Source organism: Delphinapterus leucas, unplaced genomic scaffold (assembly GCF_059928025.1).
Source record: "Delphinapterus leucas isolate spDelLeu-1000000601 "Yukka" unplaced genomic scaffold, BTC_Dleu_Yukka2 spDelLeu_asBTCV2_sq25, whole genome shotgun sequence".
Taxonomy (NCBI): domain Eukaryota; kingdom Metazoa; phylum Chordata; class Mammalia; order Artiodactyla; family Monodontidae; genus Delphinapterus; species Delphinapterus leucas.
Genome location: NW_028322234.1, coordinates 3,663,410 through 3,681,463, shown reverse-complemented (window position 1 = coordinate 3,681,463; position 18,054 = coordinate 3,663,410). Strand labels below are relative to the sequence as shown.

General features: G+C 37.9%; 1 protein-coding gene across 1 annotated transcript in view; it reads right to left on the bottom strand.

Moving 5' to 3' along the window:
* The window catches only part of LOC149744041 (2'-5'-oligoadenylate synthase-like protein 2), a 51,228-nt gene extending 34,625 nt beyond the window's left edge, over positions 1 to 16,603 (bottom strand). The window contains exon 1 of the transcript XR_016391582.1: positions 13,159 to 16,603. The gene's annotated coding sequence lies outside the window, so the exon portion shown is untranslated. The remainder of the gene's footprint in view (positions 1 to 13,158) is intronic.
* Between the last annotated feature and the right edge of the window lie 1,451 nt (positions 16,604 to 18,054).

The following is an 18,054-nucleotide window of genomic DNA, read 5'->3' as shown; positions in this document are numbered from 1 at the left end:
CAAATCTACCTTTAAAGCCCAACTCATATACCAGTTCTGTCCTACAGTCTCCTGGATCTGCCAAGTCAGAACTAACCACTTGCTCCTCCGTGCTCCTGCAATGGCAATGATGTTAGAAGGGCGAGTGATTTTACAGCTCGCTCACCACCTGCGGGAAATATGTCCTATTTGCCCTTCCACATCCTTTCTCCACCCAACTCTATATGGATGGCTTGCATGGCCTATCTTAGTAAGTGTCCTTGCTCTGGCTTCTGTTTGGCTCACCAATGAAGAGTACCAATAGAAGATTGTAGGGAGTGAAGGAGGGGAGTGAAGTTAGGGTATTAATTCTTGCCAAATTGCTGGGAGTTGGCTGCATCCCCCAACTAACGTATAGTGCTTCTCTGTGGGGCATCACAGCATCTTTGGGGAGGACTCTCTCTCCAGCAAGGCTTCCTTTCTCTTTCATCTCCTATAAAGTAGCCACACTTTTACTGAACCCAGGGCACTACACTATCTCTTGATTCTCTACATTGGGCTCAATTTATCCCTATTGATGTACCCCTGATTTCCTGCTGAGACCCTGTCTGATGAACTTCGTAATATGCTCTTCTAAGCTGTTAATTTTACAAACCACATTATTACACTTATTAGAAGAATGTCTTCAGGATGTGTCAGTAAGCTCTGATTGATGATAATGGTAAACAGCTAGAATTTATGGAACATAACGTATGCTTTGGTTACTCTGTTGAGTACACCGTGTGCATTATTCTAATTAATTAAAATCACTATTAGCTAAGCAAGGCACACAGATGCTAAGAGGTTCCCAGAAGTAACTTGCTCATGGCCACTCCAGTGTCTCAGTAGTGTTTAGGACTCAGATCTGTCCAAAGCCTAAACCTTAAGCTCTAGGTCTAAGCAGTGGCTCTCACACTTGAGTATGCATCGGCATCACCCAGAGAGCTTCCTGAAACAGGTAGTGGGCCCCACCCCCAGAGTGTCCGAGTCTGCAGGTCTGGAGCAGGACCCAAGACTTTCACTTCTAAAAATTCCTACGTGCAGCTGATGTGCTGGTCTGGGTACCAGACTTTGAGAACCACTAGTCCAGGCATTTTAGGTCCAGAATTTCAGGTGTTAGAATAATTTTCTGGTGATAAATTGTCGAAAAAAAAAAAAAAAGCACTGCATTTTCCTGTTTGTAAGGAGGTAATACATTCAGTCTTAAAGAGTCAATAATGGGGCTAAGTATTTAAGAAAGAAGAGTTATTCTCCAGGAAGATGGGAGGAGATGGACATTCTAAGGACAGGAATGCCCTTTCAGGAATCTTGCAAAGGGAACAGAAAAATAACAGTAAGATTCTGCTATCCAGTGTTCACAGAACAAGAGTGGGATACTCTTGACTGTAAAATGGGAAGCCAACTTTTGCTCACCATATACATACCTTATTCAGTACAAATGTTTATTAAGAATCTCCAAAAGCTAGACACTAGGCATCAGGGCTACACTGATAGAGCAGATAAAGTGCCTGGCCTCAGGGAGCTTGTGCTTCAGAGGATGTACATCAGCTAGATAGACTGAATGATGGATACTATATTGGGTTCACACTTCGTCTCAAGAAAAAAATATATCCATAGACGTGATCCAAGAGTCAAATGGCAAAAGACCGAGCCTCAAAGTGAGTGTTAATTTCATTAAATGGTAGGTAAAAATTATTTTATATGCCGAGATAGGCTCTGCTTAAAAGACACACTATTCCTCCAAACGTATTATACAAGCCAGCTTATAAACCTGTGACTTTTTCTAGGAGACATGTTGCCTTCTTTCCCAAGAAGGGAGCAGTAGGGGTCGGGGTGGAAATAGTTTCATCATCAGAGGCACAGTGTCACTACTACTGCTCAGCTCCAATTCGCAACCTTCTGAATGGTTTCCAGACTAAGAAATTTAGCAAAGTGATGAAGAAAACATGGCCCATTAATCTTATGATGCGTGTTATAACTTAACTCTGGGTTTAGCATAGGAAAAATATTATTTGCATTGATTAGAAATATGCTTTATGGCTGCATATATTATTCACTCTGAACATTCTAAAATTATTAGCTGGGTTGACATGATGAACTGCACAGGAGTACTTCTAGACGACATCTCAATGTCATCTGTTACTCACATCATATAGGTCTAGGAATCAATACGTATTTTACTCAATACGAGATCTTATTCCAAACACCAAAATATGCCTGTTTTTATTCGATGGTTATCATCATGAAACTACCAGCTAAACATCATTTAGAAAATTCAAAGCAAGTAAATTACTGTATTAACTGTCCAACTATGATTATGACTTTCCTCCACTTATAGCTGAACCTAATATAATGATCTGGTCAGTCTGACTAGGAGGATTTATTCATTAATTTACTCAAAGGTTCTGAGGTATATTTTGAAGGACTTAAATTATGGTCTGGTTGGTAGGATCCAACAGTAAGGGTGCAGGTTTATCTCCTACAAGCTCTGTGACCTTGCCCAAGTGACTTAGCATCTCTGAGACTCACTTTCCTAATCTGTAAAATGGAAACAATAGTAGAACCCAAGTTGTAAAGCTGAAGGAAAAAAAGGAATATGGTAACGTATTTTGGCACAAAAGAGCAGTTACGCTGACGGTCATTATTTGTGAATACTGTTGCTAAGATTATTGAAAACCTGTTGTGTGTTAGGTGCTGTTCAAGGACTAGAATTTTAAGACTGTTCTTCACCTTTATCCCAGTTTTACCTGCAAAGTTCTGCCATGCACTGGAAAAACATACTGGTATTTCTAGGGAAGGGGACCACTCAGGTGACATTTTTGTTTCACCAGGTATATAAAGTATACAGAGGTTATAGTGTATCTTTTAAGTCCTTTGGACGTCTAGTTACCTTTCACTAGAATGATTCTAGTAGATCCTGATAGATACCTGAGACAAGGTCACGTCAGTGATGTTGGTACCTTTTCTGGCTTAAGAGCATAGGGCAGAAACACAGGAAGGGAGGTCTTCCTTTTCCACTCCTGTTACTAAGAACCCTCTCGAATAATGACAATCTGAAACAGATCACTACATTGTTGTATGTTGTAGAATCAAAGCAGTGTACAAAGCAAAGAGCACTGGCCTCCATTATACGTGCATTTCACTTGAGATTCACTTTTCTAGACCGTGGAGAAAGCAGATGTTCCAACACTTTCCAGGCACTGGAATATTACAATCTGGCAATCTCTACCACTGCATGTTTGACCACACTATTCCCTGCAAATGGAATGCTGTTCCATCAAGGTCAGATTGACCAGTGCAAATACCTGATTTTATCGTACGGTCAGAACCAAATTAACTTACTGAAATTCTGCCCAGCTCAGGGTCTACCTTCTCTGTGAAACCTCCTGTGAGATCCCAAGTTACAAACAACTCTATCTTCTTCAGAAGACATTGTATACTATATAAATAGTAATTTACATATAAATATATGTATATGTGTGTGTATTTTTTTGTTACGTTAAGTTATAACTCCTGTGGTTTGTTTCTCTTCTTAACTAAACTGGACCCCCTTATCATCACAGTGGCCATGTACATCATTGTATCCTCCAAAAAATCCAGATAATAATATCATGGATTCAGTATATAGTTGTTTAATAGAAAACAATTAACTAACCACTGCAGAATACTAGTGTGTCTCAAGTGTGTTCAGTGGATCATAAATCCTATGAGACAGTCCATGAAGGAAAAGATTTCAAATAAATTTGGGATCTGTTGTCCACTACATCTCCTTATCAGAGACTCATAATTCACAAGACTGGTAAAAAGCTCTGTAGCAAAGAAACTGTTGACTTAGTTTGACCCAGTATTTCTCTTACAAGAGTATCAGTTCTGGAGGTCAAGGACATTTTCCACCTCTAATACAACAGCTCTACTGCCTAGTAGAGTGCCTGGCACTTAGTAGACACCTAATAAATATTTGAATAAGTTTCAACATACATTCCCCTTTTAAGCTATAGAAGAAAAACACAGTATATAGATTTTGATTTACTTGGGGAGAATAATAATATGAATAGATAAATTTACACAAATCATTTTAAAGTATATGTATTTGATAATACTTTTTTCCACAAATCTACACAATTGCACATTTAGTGGTGATAGTAAACGAAGTACATTTGCTTCTGAAAACTTGCTAAGAAGGATGGCTACTAAAAACTACAACTTGAACCCAAAACAATTGATTTAGTTCATGGGTCCCCACTCCTTAGCAGTTTTAATATAGAAGAAAATAGACGCATATATTTCTTTTCTACCATAATATGACATCATATAAGGAATGCTATTTTATTAGCTAGAAATAAGATTTGCTTTTGTTATTTTAGTACATTTGATCACATAAGAATAATTCTAGATTTTGTCCTAGACTGCTTACTATGTGCTTTCACTATAGATTTTAATGTCAATAGAGAAAGGAGAAGGAAAAGTCAGAGGGAAATGAAACAGGTGTATGCAACACCCCTCTCTACTACCGACATTTCTCAGAATTCTGGGGGAAGTTGCATCTATAAGGGGAAAGTTTTTCACCATGGAACTCACGGTGGTTGAACTTCTCATGAAGAATTTTTTTTCACTACTGAAGAAAAATATGTTTGATTTTACCATAACTGAAAAGTTCTCCTGTTTCTACTTCTGAGGTTTGCCCTCAAGACTACTGTTTACCTAATGGAAGTGACTCCTATGCATGGAGGAAAAAGTGCACCATTTGAAGGAAAAGCTAAAGGAGTGATATTCAGGTAGCTCCTCATTCCACCAATGAAAACGTACACATAGATTTTCCACTTTACACCTCATTTTCCACCTTATTTTCATGATTTTGAAATGAATATGTAGGGTCTGATGAGTTTGTCAATAGTCTATAATTATTAGTGCTATTAAAATAGAATACAAATGATAAGCCATATGTAAAAATGCTGTGTGAATAAACTGCTATACCCCAAATAATACAAATGAGTGAATGGCAGTAAATGCTAAGAGGGATTAACAACATAAAGGATATTAAAAAAATGATGACCGTATTTCATATTTATGTGTCTTTTTCTCTCTCACTCTTTTTTTTTTTTGCGGTACGCGGGCCTCTCACTGTTGTGGCCTCTCCCGTTGCGGAGCACAGGCTCCGGACGCGCAAGCTCAGCGGCCACGGCTCACGGGCCCAGCCGCTCCGCGGCATGTGGGATCTTCCCGGACTGGGGCACGAACCCGCGTCCCCTGCATCGGCAGGCAGAACACTCAACCACTGCGCCACCAGGGAAGCCCTTCTCTCTCACTCTTACTCAACTCCTAAATAACTAAGAGAATATGCTCACAAATGGTAAGCATGTTTTGGATGTTCGATGTGTGTTTGTGGGAAAGAACAAAAAAAATACTGCCTCAATTAGGTCAAATATACAAGAGATGAATGAGATTAGAGATGGGATTGGGATTTGTGTTAGTTACTCAATAGCTAACCAATCACAGACATGAGAGTGTAGTGCAATATGCAAATATACTTTTAAACAACTTCTCTTAAGTTATCTACTGTCTGTAAAGACAATCACACTCAACTGCTCTGCACTTAAACCCCAGAGCTTCTGAGTTAGAATCTCTTAGAAATAGGTACACGTTTCATTGCTTTGGCAACATTTACATGGCTCTGCATCAGGCAATACAACTGCTAAGATCACACTCTGGGAATTCAGGAAAGGCTAGTGTCCAGTTCTGGTCGTTCTACCACCCAACTGTGATCTAGGGTAAATTCCTGATTAAAAAAAAAAAAAAGAAAGAAAAACTCTGAAGATGCTGAAACAGTATTTCCTACTTCACAGGGTCGTCATGGGGATAAAAGGTCATTAGGATAAAGTGCCTCTCACCCAGGAAACACTGATAAATGCTACTGCTGCTACCATCATCATCATCGTGACCGATCAAGAACATATGGCCACATGGAAATTCAACATTCCCTGGGCCATTCACAACTTTCCTTTAAAGGACTCATATTCTATGTGGGGTCTTAACACCTTCAAATAACAGAAAATACAAGTCTTTACACCTTTTTTTCTGTAGCTAATTTTGGCATCTTTCACCTCTGTCCACTTAAGTGTTGGTTTAGCATATTCTTGTCACACAAAGAAGCTACTTCCCAAAGAGAGGAAGAATATGTCAAGTGACAAAGACACTGAGTGAAGTCTTTCACATCCTAGATTGTCCACGGTACAGCTCAGCTGGTCTCTGGGTTGGAAGGCCTGGGTCTACTTTGCTCGTCTGTTACAGGGGAAGGGACACGGTCCTTAGCATGTGGTCTGTGAAACAGAGGCAGCTGCGGGTAGAATTATAACACAAGCAGAACTGGCTTCAATTCTTCCTTCTTAGGTCTTTTTCTTCTTGTTCAGCTGTTCAAGGAACTTGCCTGCCCTCTGTCCCCGCCAGGACGATGTTACATCTGCCTGGATAAGTAGGTCACCATTGTATATCAGGAAAGGTCTTATTTGTAATCATCAGGAACCAGATACGGCTAATTTGAGCAGAAAAGGAAACTTCTGGAAGTTTATGGTTAGGTCTCAGTAACTAGAAGCAGACTAAACAACCGAAAGCCAAGCCTATGCTATTGCAATTATAGGATCAGGCCAAAGTGATGTTATAAGTCCTAGCTGGCCTTGCTACCAAGCAGGAACAGGAAACAGGAGGTTGACCCAGCACTGCTGGCCTTGCTTCTTTACATCATTTATTTGTAATTCAAAATCCAAGAGAAGGGTGCAGTTGGCCAACCCGAGGTCGCCCGACTGTTTTCCATCTGTAAGGGAGACTGAGCATGTGAGTAAACAGTGTATCTGACATGTTCAGCTTGTATAACGAGAGGAAGGCTCTGTTTCTCACCAAGACCCACAAAGTGGAAAATTCCCCAAAGAGAAAGGAATTTCACATCAGATGCTTGGAAAGTTAAAAACAACAACAACAAACAAATGCAGGTGTGGAATTAAAGACATGGAGTCATTAAGAACCTATATGTGGAGTGATTCAGACCTGAGTTCACATCTGGAGCAAGCTACTCAATCTTGCTGAGCTTCAATTTTCTTTAAAGGAAACAATGTGGAAGATGATATCCACATGTAACTTGTGGTGCACATGAAGGAGGATAGTACAGTATATGATGACTGGCACATCCTATGCATTTTCTAAAACTACTAGTAGTACTATTATTATTGTTACTTATTATACAATTTATTGTAGAAATTAACAGGGAGAGTATTAATAAATGTTAATACAGTGCTAAGTGTCACATTTATGATCTCAACTAATTATCTGTTTATTCAACAAACATTCCACATATCAGAAAATAACCTGTGTGTGTATATATATATATATTTTTTTTTTACAGAAGAAAAGAAACCCTGAGGCTTAGAAAGTGTAAACAATGTACCAAAAGTCACCCATTTAAGAGGTAATGGAATATTATTCAGCCTTAAAAAAATGAAGGAGATCCTTTCATTTGTGACAATATAGATGAAACAGGAGTGCATTATGCTGATGAAATAAGCCAGACAGGATAAATATGAATGATATCATTTATATATGGAATCTAAAAAGAAAAAAAGCCACACTCATAGAAACAGAGTAGAAAACTGGTTGCCAGGGGCTGGGGTGTGGGTGGGGAAAAGAGGGGAAGACTGGTAAAAGGGTACAAACTTTCAGCTGCAGTATTGTATAACTAACATTTTCGGAGAGAATAGAACTTAAGTGTTCTCACAAAAAAAAGAAAAAAAGCAAAAAGGTGTCATGAGCTGTTAGATGTATTAATTAACGTGATGGGAAGGATCCTTTTACAACGCATATGTATAGCAAATCATCATGATATACTCTTTGACTACCTTACAATTTTGTCAATTATACCTCAATAAAACAGAAAAAAAAAGAGGTAATAAATATGAGACTCCAATCCAGGATTATCCAGCTCAAAAAACTACACTCTTAACCATTACAATATAGTATCCATCCATATGTTGTAACTGTAAAATGCTTAACACAAAGGAAACGTTAAATAAATGGTATTTATTCTAACTCTAATGCTTACTAGGTATTAGTTATGTGGTATGCTTTACTTCTAACTACAAGGGTATAAGGTGCAAATTCTTGCTACAGAACATAAAAGCCCCTGTGGTACCCTGTAGGATAAACACAGTACCTGTAAATCTCTCATCTCTCAACCCAGAGTCTCCTCAAGTTGGAGGTCTTTACCCCCTTTATAATGTGGGAATAATGCCTTTCCCACATTTGCACTGGGCATGAAAATCCATACTTCCAGGTGTATACTGAACATCTGCTTAGCTCCTCATCACCTTGGAATCACCAGACCAAAGATCATTTATTCCATTAAGATAAACGATGTAGGGATAGAAGTATAGAATATACAGAGAGTGTTGGAGGAATCCAAACAACAAGTCCTCCACTCTCAAAACAAATTTTACAGTTCCAAAAGTAAAGAGCAATGTTTGGAAATAAAACTAAAAATGAAACTAACATCTACAATTAGCCAAGTATTTATTATGGGCCAGGCTACTTACTAGGCACTTGATAAACATTACAGCTCATCTTCCTGCAGCCCTTCAAAGCGTATAATATTGTTTCTATTTCATAGAGAAGAAAATTGTATCTCTAAGCAGGTTAGTGATTAGCCCAAGACCACAGGGCTAGGCTGTAAGAAAAGAAGGCCAAGTTTCAGTGGTCAAAATGGTGATGGATGTTAGAACTAGAAGATTATGGCTAATCAAATAAAAATATTCAAAACGGTCCTAATGTATTATTAGGATTTCTTTAGAATAACTTGGGTGCCTTAGTGAATACAGCAGTGGTAGGCACTACAGTCTCTTTAATTTGCTAATCATACAAATCTACTTTAATATTCTTGGTGACAAGGAGCTAACTATTGATAAGACAGCTTCTTCAGTTTTGGGGCTACTCCAGGGTGAAATGCCGAACGTCTTACTGCCTGCAATGTCACCTAGTTCTACCAGGGGGAATAAAGCAGAACAAGTAGCCACTGTTCTTGACAAATGGATACAGTTTCAGTTTTTCAAACTATGAGTGTCAGATTCATTCATTGTATCAGATAGATCTGTCAAATGGCTTTGCCCATTTACTAATGGATGGCACACTGCAGACACACGTTGGGTCAAAGGACTCAATGTCACCTCATTGATACTGTCATCAATATAATTTGTATTGGCATTTTGTCTCACCCTGACTTTTAGGACTATGTGAGGAGATCCAAGTCTCCAGACCATGGACTGATCACCTCTGCTTGACACAGTATTCTCTGCTCATTTCCAGAGGGGACCAAGGATGAGCTCTTGTACTTCTGAGTCTATTCACCCTACCTGGCAACACATACTAGCTGGGCTGATTGGATCAAGCAGGAGCCCCACAGTTTAAAGTTCCAGCTGCATTGGAGGAAACAGAGGCTATGCCCCAATCCCATAACCCCTCACTTCTTACCGCTAGCCTATCCTAGGCTGTTCTTGCTGATAGGAGTACTTCATGCTAAATATTAATTTTGCTTACCTGATGGCAGTCACACAACCTCAAATGCCATTTTTATAAATAAGGCAACCACCAATGGAGTGTGATTTAGGGTTTTTTCTTCTGTAGACCCTGCCTACCCTATAAAATCTCCCATTACTGCATCATGGAGACTATAATCCCTTTCCGAGGGAATAGATTCTTTCCAACCATAAGATGAAATAAGAACTTACATTTCCATACTGCCCAAAAGGAAATACATTGATTACAAAATGCAGGAGAGTGACTGATTTTCCACATTTGTTGTGTTCATTAAAGGGTTTTTGAATAGACTTGACAGTATTAAAGAAGTTCAACACACACAAAATAAAAATTAATAAATGAAGAGAAAAAAATTGCATTTACAACAAACAAAATAAACACATTGATATATAAAAGGTTGTTATACATCGATGAAAAATGGATGTCATAAAGTCACAAACTAAAAAGTATTAACAGCCAATTAAGATAGGAAAATATGTTCAACCTTGCTATTATTAATCAAAGAAATACAAATAAAATAATTCAGGTGTCATATTTTACTGACTAGAATGACAAAGTTTTAAAAAACGTGATAATACTGGTATTGATATTGATAATACTGGTACTGATGAGTGTGTGTAAGAAACCACACTGGATGTTAAATTCCTGGTAGAAATAAAAAGCACGGTAACCTTTCTGGAAGACAATACGTCAGTATGTACCAGAACTGACAACCAGCCATTCAAGTTCTAGAAGTCCATTCTAAGGAAATAAACAAATGCTCAAAGATATATGAACAAGGATGCTTGTCTCATTGTTTAGCAAAGCAAAACAGGAATAATCTAAATGCTGAACAGTAGGGACTGGTTAAATAAATAATAGAATGCTGTTCAACCATTAAAAATGATGCTGCAGATTTTTATTAGGTGATGAGTAATCATACTTATATTACTAAATAAAAATGTTATAGAACTGTTTTGTAGTTGGATATAATAATTAAAGGTATTTTATACTTGCATTGTATTTATATGCACCCCGTCACAAAAAAGTTTCAAAAGATACCCTCAAAAATGTTACAGAGATGATTTATCAGAAATGGGATTTTGAGTTATTTTTCCTTTTTTCTTTAAATCCTTTCAATTTTGGAGTTTCTGCAATGAACCTGTATTATTTTTACAATTAAAAATATTTAAATTTACAATAAAAGGATCTAAATTCCTCCAGTTTTCCATTTATTTTCCACCCTGGCTCAGGGCATTTGTGTAAAAAAAAAAAAATCAGCTTATTTTCTCTTTTGTATCAATCTAAATTTACTTTTCATAAGTTAACTATTTTAGTCTGGCAAAAGTTTCACACAGGAAAATTGTTAAGGTCTGAGTATTCTATTACCTTTAAAAGCACTGGAAACTTTGAAATTATTTCTTTCAGAATTTTCATATAATACTGAAAGGTGGGGGGGAGGTAGCAAAATGAAGGGAAATAGATAGTAGTAGTCAACTTCAATTAAGAAAAAGCAACAAGAGGCAGTTTGTACTCTTTTGATACGGCAGAAGCCCCCTGTGTCAACTCATGCTAAAAAATGTATATATACACACACATATATATGTTTGTGTGTATTATATGTATATGTGACACGCACACATAATTAATCCACAGTCTTAGGCTAATCACTCATTGTGGCAGAAACAACGAGCTGTTGACTACACTTTAATTAGCTCCTCCAGCCTGTAGAGGCATCACTAGGACCAAGATAGGAACAACATTCTCCATCTCCGCTTGCATCTGGGTATGGTTCTATCCCAAAGAATGTGACCAGAGGTGACCTGAAGAGTTTATGTCTGAAGGATAACGAGTTGATAATTGTAGCTTGCAGCTTCCTCTCTCCTTTCCTTTTTAGGACAAACGTAGAGCCACTTGATGAAGGTGGTGGGTCCCTGAATAACTGAGCAGAAAACTGACCCTCAGACCACCAAAGTCCATACTACACTCCTGAGTGAGTGAGAAATGAACTGTCCATGTGTTGCTCCACTGAGGTTTAAGGTTTATTATTTAGTGTTTAACTAACGCATTTTTTCTTTAAACCTCAGTTGCCTTCTCTGTAAAATAAAGTCTTTGAAAAGGATCCACTGTAAGTTTTTTCCATTGCTTATGTTTTTATCTTAGTTTTTAATTCTCAGAAACACTGCGCACATTTTACCTTTTAAGTTAGTAAGTCTACTTTTTTTCCCACAAAGACGGGTTCTTCAAGTTATGGAGAAGTCATAGCAGACTGTTGCTTCAGTTTAAGATACGCATTCACATATGAGATGAGAAGGGTGAGGACCCAGAGAAACGCCTTTGACAGAGGGGAGTGAGAGCATACTGAAGAACGTTTAGTAATAAAGAATTCAGATGGGAGAAACGGATGGGTTACATCTAACAGATTTGCTCAAAGGAATTCTGGAAAGGCAAATATGTGAAAATGTATAGCAAAGACGTGAAATGCCTTTTGGTCCCTAAATGGATTTCATTTCAAAGATGTGCATATTGCAAATACATGTACCATAACACTTCTCTGTCCACTTCTAGAATTTTCTAAAGCCTGACAGAACATCTGCAGAGAGAGGATGTCATTCCAAGATAATCGACTGCAAGTTACTAAATTAAGATAAAAATGTCCTTAACCTTGAACAGTTTTTAAAGAGATTTTAGAAGAAAGGAGCCCTCCAGGGGGTTGTATAACTATATAATTGTACCCTTTCTAAAAGGCTATTTACAGATACATAATGTTTCCCCTCCATTCTTTAAAGTAAAATATAGGATAAAAAAAAATAGTTTGGGGATAATATTTGTTTGGGACAGCAGGCACTGCTAATCAGTACCACTCTCTCCTTATCCCTTACTATCAGAGCCCTGGTTTAGGAGACCCCATTATCCTTAAGGCTAAGGTGGCCAGTTTAAAATCCGAGCTGATGAGATCTAAGTGCAAGTCTGCTGACCATCTGTGGTAAAAAATTTGCTCTCTGAGTTAGACACTGCCTTTTTTTTCTTACTTAATTTCTTTTTTTTTTTTCCTTTTCTTTCTTCCTGCCCAAATTGTTGGAACACTATTGGAGATTCTGGGGTCACTTTGAAGCTATGTGGACGTGCTAGAGATGTGGAAGCTGGAAGAGCGAAGCAACCCAGTCCCCTGGTGATGCCCTTCAGCAGCTGGACTAACGCTAGAGGGACTATCTCCAAACTTCCTGCTACCCGTGGAAAGTAAGGTAAATCACTCATTCACTTTCTGTTACCTACTAACTGATCCAGAACTCTAACCTCAGGGTTCTAGAACCCTTCTCAGTATCCCATAGTCATACTCATGTTCCGGACTCCTGATCATCAGACTTGCTTATAGCAGATGTATGGGGAGGGCGGGCTCTTCTGGAAGCCCTCATACTTCCTCCCCGACCCCCACCACACACAAATAATGATCTTTATGTCCACTCATCCTTCTATCTACACTCAGAGGCCAGGGCCCCCAGGAAGGCTTCACTGACAACCCTTTACTCCTCTCTACATGCAGAAAGGGTAGAGGTGTGGGCTCTGGAATCAGACTTCCTAGACTTGAATTCTTAATCTGTTACTTACCAGTTTAGGACGTGGGCAAAGTAGTTACCTTCTCTGGACACCCCTGTAAAAGAGGAACACTAAGTAGCACCTATGTACCTTACTGAAAGGATTAAATGAGCAAATGCAGGTAAAGTTCTTATAATTTTTTCTTGGGTCAATCAATTCTAGCTGCTATTGCTACCTTTGACTAATTTAGGGCAGTCCCTTTGCCCTCCTTTGGTTCTCTGGGCCCGTCTCATTCACAACACACACAACCGCATACTGCATTCACAACACACACAACTGCATACTGCAGAGTTTTGAAAGGTGGTTCTCAAAATGTGGTCCCTGGGCCAGCAATATCAGCCACACCTGGGAACTGGTTAGAACTCTGGCGCTGGAGCCCTGCAATCTGTGTTTTAACAATATTCTCAGGCAAATCTGATGCACACTAAAGGTTGACGACAACTGAGAACATCTGTCTCAGACTCTCCTGGAGGCATTCACCAAAAATACAGATACAGGACTTACACCTGACCAGCTGGAGAAGGGGTCTAGTAATTGCTCTGGTTATCATGCTTGTCATGATTTTTCAGCACATAAATGTTTGAGAATCACTGCCATTTTGAATGTGTGTTTCACTTGTCTGTTTTTCCAGTGGACTTTACTTCCTTGCAAGGAAGGTTTGTGAAGATCTGTTGTTGTTGTTTGCATTATTAGTTTTAGTATGCTAATTCTAGAATCTCTGGCGCATAGTGCAATCTCAGGCAGGAAGTAGTGGCTCATTAAAACAGGTATCCCAAAAGTCTTAGTAGAACTTCAAGATTAATTCCTTCGGGAAGAGGTAAAATTGTCATTAGATGCAGATGATATGATACTATATATAGAAAACCCTAAAGACTCTACATGAAAACTACTACAACTGATAAACGAATTCAGCAAGGTAGCAGAATACAAGATTAACATACAGAAATTGGTTGCATTTCTTTATACCAACAATGAAATATCGGAAAGGGAATGTAAAAAAACAATGCCTTTTAAAATCACAACCCCAAAAATAAAATACTTAGGAATAAACCTCACCAAGAAGGCAAAAGACTTATACGCTGAGAACTGTAAGACATTAATAAAGGAAAGTGAAGATGATTCAAACAAATGGAAAGACATCTCATGTTCTTGGGTTGGAGGAATTAATATTGTTAAAATGCTCATACTACCCAAAGCAATCTACAGATTTAATGCGATCCCTATCAAATTACCCATGACATTTTTCACACAATTACAACAAATAATCCTAAAATTCATACAGAACCATAAAAGACCCAGAATTGCCAAAGCAATCCTGAAGAAAAAGAACAAGGTTGGAGGCATAGCCACCCCAGACTCAGACAGTACTCCAAAGTCACAGTAATCAAAACAGCGTGGTATTGGCACAAAAACAGACATATGGATCAATGGAACAGAATACAGAGCCCAGAAATAAACCCACACACCTCAGTTAATCTTTGACAATTAATCTTTGACAAAGGAGGCAAGAATATATAATGGGAAAGAGACAGTCTCTTCCGCAAGTGCTGTTGGTAAAGTTGGACAGCCTTATATAAACCAGTGAAGTTAGAACACATCCTTTCACCATACACGAAAATAAACTCAAAATGTCTTAAAGACTTAAACATAAGACCTGACACCATAAAACTTCTAGAAGAGAACACAGGCAAAATATTCTCTGACATAAATCGTACCAATATTTTCTTAGGTCAGTCTCCCAAGACAATAGAAATCAAAATGAAAATAAACAAAGGGGACCGAATCAAACTTACAAGCTTTTGCACAGCAAAGGAAACCATAAACAAAATGAAAAGACAACCTACAGAATGGGAGAAAATATTTGCAAATGATGCGGCCAGCAAGGGCTTAATTTCCAAAATATACAAACAGCTCATACAACTTGATGACAATAAAAGCAAACAACCCAATCAAAAAAATAGGCAGAAGACTTAAAGAGACATTTCTCCAAAGAAGAAATACAGATGGCCAATAGGCACATGAAGAGATGCTCAACACTGCCAATTATTAAAGAAATGCAAATCAAAACTACCATGAGGTACCACCTCACACCAGTCAGAATGGCCATCATTAAAAAGTCTACAAATAACATATGCTGGAGAGGGTGTGGAGAAAAGGGAACCCTCCTACAACACTGTTGGTGGGAATGTAAGTTGGTGCAGCCACTGTGGAAAACAGTATGGAGGTTCCTCAGAAAACTAAAAATAGACCCACCATATGATCCAGCAATCCCACTCCTGGGCATATATCCAGACCAAACTATAATTCAAAAAGACACATTCACCCTGATCTTCACAGCAGCAATATTCACAATAGCCAAGACATGGAAACAACCTAAATGTCCATCAACATATGAATGGATAAAGACGATGTGGTACATATATACAATGAAATACTACTCAGCCATAAAAAAAAGAATGAAATAATGCCATTTGCAGCAGCAACATGGATGCAACTAGAGATTATCATACTAAGCAAAGTAAGTCAGAAAGAGAAAGACAAATACCATGATACCACTTATATGTGGTATCTAAAATATGACACAAATGAACCTATCTATGAAACAGAAACAGAATCAGAGACATAGAGAATAGACTGGTGGCTGTCAAGGGGGAAGCAGGTGGGAGAGGGATGAACTGGGAGTTTGGGATTAGCAGATGCAAACTGGTATATATAGATTGGCTAAACAACAAGGTCCTACTATATAGCACAGGGAACTATATTCAATATCCTGTGATAAACCATAATGGAAAAGAATATGAAAAAGAATGTATATACATATGTATAACAGAGTCACTTTGCTGTACAGCAGTAATTAACACAACGCTGTAAACCAAGTATACTTCAATAAAAAATAAGTTAATTAAATTTTTAAAAAGATTAATTCCTTCAGAAGAACAAGTACTACACATTCACAAAAAAAGCACCCTTTGAAAGTTTAAATTTTTGAATTTCTTTGCCACTTCCTTAGTTTTGATCATCTTGGACAATATATTTTTAATATTGACTTTTAAAAAGAATTGTGTTTCAGTGTTTGCTATCCTTAGAGAGACAGAAACAGATAAGTACAACTAAATACTTATTTTTCAAAAGTCTCAAAAGTATAAGGGAAATGAAAGTAATTTATCTTCAAATGATTTTGGGGTATGTTTCTAATTTCATACTTCTGATGGGATTCAAGATTAAAACTGTATTAAGACATTTGAGACATGCCGCATTGGTATTAAATGAATGTAATTTTGTGTAAAGTGGTAGAAATATTTTCTTCAGCAAACATACCTGCAGATATAAAATCACAACCATAAATCTACAAAAAAGCAAGCTATTGAATGAAATCTGATTGGTTATTTCCCTGCAGTATGGATCTGCTAATAATTTAATTTACTACTTGCTAACACAAGCCAAAATTTAAATACACATATATATATATGTGTGTGTATATATATATATCTCTTCAATTTTAAATCATTCATATATATGAACAAGTATACATACACATATATAACAATTGTTCATATATATATATATATATATATATATATAAACAATTTAAATTAAAGAAAGTACATCTGGTGGCCTATTTTTCCCCCCCCGATTTCTAAAGAACACCATATTCTATTCTAGGCAGTGGAATGTCAATCCACCTTAAGGGTTGTTCAATGAGCATATCTGAGAAACCACTGGTTTAGCCAATGATGTACTTATTCAGGGAGGTCCTAGTGCCACTGTCAAGAGCTTATCCACAGGACAGATAAGAAGGTACTTGTTTGGTTTGTGAAAAGAAGGAGTAGTGAGGAATGGCAGGTAGCTGCAGGCTGATGACACGTGATGTCCATATATATGTAGAACCAACACGCCCATAATTGCACCCATTTTCCATACCCAAATCCAAAGCCTTTATATCATTAATCCCAGGCAAAAATGGTAAGATTCATGTGTGTTACTATCCCACGGCTTCAAGATGCCTATAAACTCATATGAGTATGTCTTAGTTTTATCAGTGGAGGACAAACCAGGCTTCTATCACCAAGCCCCATTCCATAACAGGCAAACCAGTCCAACACTTCTCTGAGTGCTGCAGGAGAGTCTATGGAAGGGGCGCTCACTCCACTGTGATGCCTAAAATGCCTTTGCACAGAGCAAACATTCAAACCATGCTGAGTGAATGAATGAGTGAACTGGTGTCATAAAACAGGCTTATTTCAGGGAAATTCCATTCAACAGGCTGGCATTCCTTCCTACCCATCTTAACTGTTAAGCTTGCCATCAGACAAAAAATTAATTATAAAACGTTAGAGCTGAGGAAATTTTAGAAACTATCTACTCTCCAGAGGTATACAACTTTAATTTAGTGGTAAAAATCACTAGGAGTGATTTAGGAGTCTATCAGACCTGAGTCCAAATTCCACATCTACCATATTTTTGTGAGCAAATAACCACTTCTGAGGCTCTGTTCCATGTATGCATTATGGGATACATAATAATACATACATTAATTGTACGACTATCAGGGGATGAAATGACACAATCCATTTGCCATGGTCGGCTAAGTAACTGGCACCAAGTAAGCACTCAAGACATTAGCCAATATTAATAGCGGAGAGATGATAACAAAACTCTAGGACTGATGCCCACCCTAGTGGCCCCAGTGGTCATAATGACTTTCTTCCATTCAGCCTGCTCTCTTCTCACTAAGCCTAAGGAAGAGAAGATGAACAAATTAGGAATAACAATTTGAAAATGGTTTTATACTCCCTGAATGAATGGAATTATAATAAAATGATTCATGAGTTCTGCAGAAATATGATGAGACTTTAGATCTTTATGTTAGTTCTCTGCAAAACCAATTTATGGCCCTAAGATGTACCT